The 5000-nt window shown below is 40.3% G+C and overlaps 1 protein-coding gene across 1 annotated transcript in view; it reads right to left on the bottom strand.

Annotated features, from left to right (window-relative positions):
• Window positions 1-5000, bottom strand: part of LOC138050190 (keratin, type II cytoskeletal I-like) — a 282906-nt gene that overhangs the window by 227694 nt on the left and 50212 nt on the right. The window lies entirely within an intron of this gene.

Genomic DNA, 5000 nt, shown 5'->3' with positions numbered 1-5000 from the left:
GTCGAAAGAACGTGATGGCATAAATACAGAAATAATTGCTCCAGCTCTCGAGGGAAAACGTTCGAGGCTAAATTTCGGCTTTTTTTTTTTTTTTTTTTTTTGCACACAATTTGTGTTCAGTCACAAATCGCACTTAAGCTTTTTGAATTCCGTCCCTCGGAATGTGACATGCCGTCAGTTGCATTGTGTCAAATAACCAGCCAATAGAATCAACAAGAAATGTCAACAAACATGATCTGAAATAAACACATGTGAGTTTCGTTGCAATAAGGACCTTTTTCATGGCTAGCGTCCAAACTCCAACGAAAGTGTATAAATAAAGAAAGTATGTAAAGTTGTAAATGTTGCGAGCCAAAATTGCCGCGTTTGTAAATATTGTTTCAGGGTGAAGTATGAATGGGCAAAAGTGGTCGCGTATCTTTTGAAAATCTGCGAAGATATGTAAAAGAATCGATAAAGTATCGATAAATTATCGGCAAACGCCAATTTTTTCGCCGTAAGCTGACCGAAAACTGTTCTCTTTTTCAGTATTCTTGGAAAATGGAAAAGCCCGGAGTTCATAGCTTACGTATAGGATTCACAACTACAAAGAGTTTATGCATCTTATAAACTAAACTCGGCCGATGAAGACAGACAGAGAGAAAAGCAGGGTAAAATGGAGTTTATTGCCGATAAGCTTACCGTTCAGAAGTCAAATTTCCACAGTGTGGGATTAATCGAGTTTTCAGAATGTATCTTTTTAAGATCCGTTTGAAGTCACTAGCGCTAGACTGTCGAGCGCTTTCTCCACCGATACGAATTTATTTGCGGAAGACTGCTCACAAAAGATTTCACGTCCAGTAGAGCACTACAGTTCAAGCTCCCTGAATTTCCCTCCTCGATTTGGTCTTGCATTAGGCTAGCCAGTGGGCAAATAACTTCCGATAGCCTTTTGAGTTTTAATGCAGTAGAGAACAGTTGAAATCTAATTTTTTTTCTATAATCAGTCGGCATCACTGCGAACACGTCCGTCTCTTCAAGTATCTTCAAGTAGGCAATTTACAGATTTTTCAGTTCTTTCTTTAGCTGCATTGGCAAGCTAAGATTTTACCAGAGAGCTCGCGAAAAGCTTCCTTAACAGTTGCCTCAAACGCCGCCGAAGTTTAATTCAATATTCCCTGGTTATCGCAGGATTATAGGCGTCTTCAGCGGCTTGTCATCCCATGTCACTTTTGACCAATCAGAATACTCTCGCGGCTACAAAAGAGCCTGCTTACAAGCTATGCTTGCAAGAAGGCCTCCTATTTTTTAAAAACGCCCACCTTTTAATGCGCTGATTGGCATCTCATTAACAAATTAGCCAATAACAGATGCTCTTTTTAACACACGTCAACTTCCGTCAAAACAAACCGAACCACCGAAATCAATTGCAATGCAGAATTTTTCAGTGTGATTCTAAAGTTAAATTTGTATCGACAGCTTCTCAGTCTCGTAAGATCTAGACCGGTTGTGTTTCTTTCGAGAATTTGCTTAAACCATCGAAAAGAATAGATCCTTACGGACAATTTCTAGCCGATATTTGCAGAGCGGGTGGAGTTGAAGTCTTCGAAAACAACAGTCTATTTTCACTCCGTGCGCTCGTAAAATACGAAATTTAGGAACTTATTATATACTCAACAAAATATCTTGTTTCTGATTGGCCAATGTTGAATGCACAAATAGGTTATAGAGTGCAATACGGAAGTTGCGATGGAAACACCGGGGAAGCGCCAAATTTGAACACCAAAGTGAAAAAAAAATGGCTGACAGTCGGTTTCCTTTGTCATACCAAAACGTCTTTGAGCAACTTAAAGAAAATGCGAAAAACAAAAACACGATGAAAGCTGAGACCTGTCTGGCAAACATGGGCGACTGAAAGAAAGCTAAACCCAAAACTGGAAGAATACGAGCATGAACAAAGTAGCGCGTTTGAGCAATTTTGTTGAGAATAAAATAAATAAAAAAATGTATGAACTTGCTCATGCATTTTGTGACTTATGGTCACTTGCTATGTTTTGGTAGTTCTCAAATTGCACTTGCCTCGATCTGGCTCATGCAATTTTGAGAAATTTCAAAAACATTACTTGAGCCCATAAATCACGAAATGCACTTGCGTGCATACAATTTCCTATACATAACGCGTACAGACCATGAAACCATTCAAGAGGTTTAGTGGTGATTTTTAAACTAGCGGCGATTTCAGCGCGATTTGCTGGCTATTTCTTGGTGCAAAGTGGTTGACGAAATGAATCGTACTAAATCGACACGAAATTACAAACCTCCTGGCTAGTTTTTGGTTTCTTGCCCCAACTTTCGCGCGGCTAGTTTGCAGAAAAATCGTTTGGGAGCGCTTAAATTCTTTCGCACAGGAACGTTTGCTATGCAGGTTATAGCGTTCACTATTCCAAGGACGGCTGTGTCTCGATCGATGGTTGTTAGAATCAGATAAGTTGTTCACAACAGTGGGAAATGATTTTTTTTATACCTTCTGTTGGACTCCAAAGAATTTGCAGCCTTCCTACGGATAGGTAAACATTTCGAAAAGATGATACGTCCACATAATTTTGACGAAAAAATAGTTTTCAAAGTTGGGAAGCCATTTTTGTTTACTTTCCGCGTGGGAGAGCCGCTCGTCGGTCGCGCGAGCTTTGGGGCTCTCGCCATCAACCACTTTCAGTCATTAACCAGGTTGCACGCGATCAGGAAACTATATGAAGCCACTTTAATATGCAATGTCATCTGCGGAATGGACATGAATGACAATTAGAAAGATCATCGCAGTTTTAGCAACAACCAGCTCATTCTAAAATCATTTCAATCAGCTGAGACACCAGTGTTACACAATCTAAATGAGAAATACCCATATAATCTAAATTTAGATCAGTGGGTGCAAGCCATCTCAGATGATCATCCCAGTCATCCAATCATGCATGCACCGTATTTATGTCTAAGCACCCATTTTGAATAGTGCTGATAAACTGTGTTTAAGTCTAAACGCCCATTCTAAGTAAGCACCCATCTTGAATCGATTAGCTTTCAATATTGGTAATGGGTCTCTATTTAAATATTATAAAAATTCGCCTTCATTCAGCAGCGTGCTTCGATGGTGTGGTGGTTATCGATGATTCCTTACGCGTGGCTAGCGGACTAGGTTCAACCTTGTCATCCATGTCCGTCGATCATCTTAAACAAAAAAATTCCTTTTTTTTCCTCCCTGACGAAAAAATTTCTAAGTATAGGGTAAACTTCATTTAATTGAAGTGAAAGAGGAATCGCATATTTAATGAAATGCTTGGATGACTCGGATGATCATCTGAGGTGGCTTGCACCCACTGATCTAAATTTAGATTATATAGGTATTACCCATTTAGATTGTATAACACGGGTGGCTGAGACACCCCTTACTGAATATAACTTGATCTCAGAATTGATCAGCTCCTTACTGGCTTGATAGCACAGTTGCAAAAGCAAATGCAGCGCCTCAAACGCAGGGTGATCTCGTTTACGACCTGGATCAGGATTTTTCCAGGCTAGATAAAAACCTCTTCAGTTGCTTTTCTAACTGCAGTGATGGTCTTAAAATTCTTACTTACCTGTATGTCCATTCCGCAGTTAAAGTAAGCGAATTTTCATATATTCTAAAATAAGTAGAGGAGAAAGTATAATGATTGTTTATGATGTGAGCAACATCATAAATAGATAGCAGCTCGCGCAGCACTTATCAGTTAGGGGGGGCAAAGCTGTTTTACCCATTAAGGCCAGCCAGTTTTGAGGTTAGTTTTGCTAACTAATTGTGATATGTTTAGACAAAAAGGGTCATGCTTCAGAAAAAAGCTACCGGTCAACTAAAGAGTACTCATGACAAACCCCAAATCAGACAATGAATACCTGAACTTTGTTGAAATGTCCTTTTTTAACGAGATGATACAGGTTGGAAACTCGAGAGAAAGTTTCAGATGAGAAGGTACATTTTACCATCTGGTAAATTTGCTTACAAGGGATTGTGCAACGAGCCCTGTGCATTAACTGAAACAGGCAAAGGAATATCATCATTCTGGCCTTAGACAAGAGTGTGCTGCAGAGGATTCGAATCAACCTCGTTCCCAGGGTCTCACTTCTCTGCCTCCTTCGAGGTTGGATGCTAATAAGCTTTTCAGAGTTGACGACCCTGGCCACTCTGCAAGGGACGGTCAGAAAATTTACTTCCGCCTCACTTCAGTGAAAAGCTTTGGGTGCGATCCGTATGCCGACAAATTTCACTTATCAAAGAGGACATTAAAAGCTGCGATGTGTAACCACCAGCTCTGCGATCCCCTCTCTTGATAGCTGCGCTCAGCCCCCCCCCCCCCCCCCACCCCCTCCCTTCCATTTTTTTATTGCTGGGTCAAAACGCATTACTTGTCCCATTCGTCGGTGTTCTCATATAACACCGACTCTGAAGAAGCAATTAGGAAAACTAATTTCTACGTATATCAAACTTTGTCATCTTCCGCCCTTCTAGTACACCTTGTTTTGATCCCTTGTTGCAGTAGGTGACTCATAGAATTCCAATCAAACTTCGACTTCCAGGTAAGTCTCCTTTAATTTTTTAATTCTATTTCGTCACCACTTCCACAGGGATCCCATGAGACTTGAAAGCCCAGAGAAGAATAAAATATAGCACAACAGGTGAATTTAATTGTAATCTTAAGGAATGCCCGACATACATATTCACGTTCAAATAACTGGAACAAAAGTAACACTTGTAGGCAGGATAGCAAGGTCACTGTTGAAACAATAGAAACTTTCAAGTTACCCACATTCAGTGGAGATAGTGAAGTCCAATTCTAGTTGGTCAATTGTGAGCACAGATGTAGCAAAACCACCATCCTTTTGGAAAAGGCTTATTGTAGAAGAGATCAAATGTTCGTTCTGAAGACCAACCAGCAGTGTCTAAAATCTCCTTCACTGGAACAGAGACCTTTTTAGCTTTCGATGCTGCT

The sequence above is a fragment of the Montipora capricornis genome, chromosome 1 (assembly GCF_036669925.1).
Source record: "Montipora capricornis isolate CH-2021 chromosome 1, ASM3666992v2, whole genome shotgun sequence".
NCBI classification, from domain to species: Eukaryota; Metazoa; Cnidaria; class Anthozoa; order Scleractinia; family Acroporidae; genus Montipora; species Montipora capricornis.
Note: the sequence above shows the minus strand (reverse complement) of the source record. Positions and strands in the feature narration are given on the sequence as shown.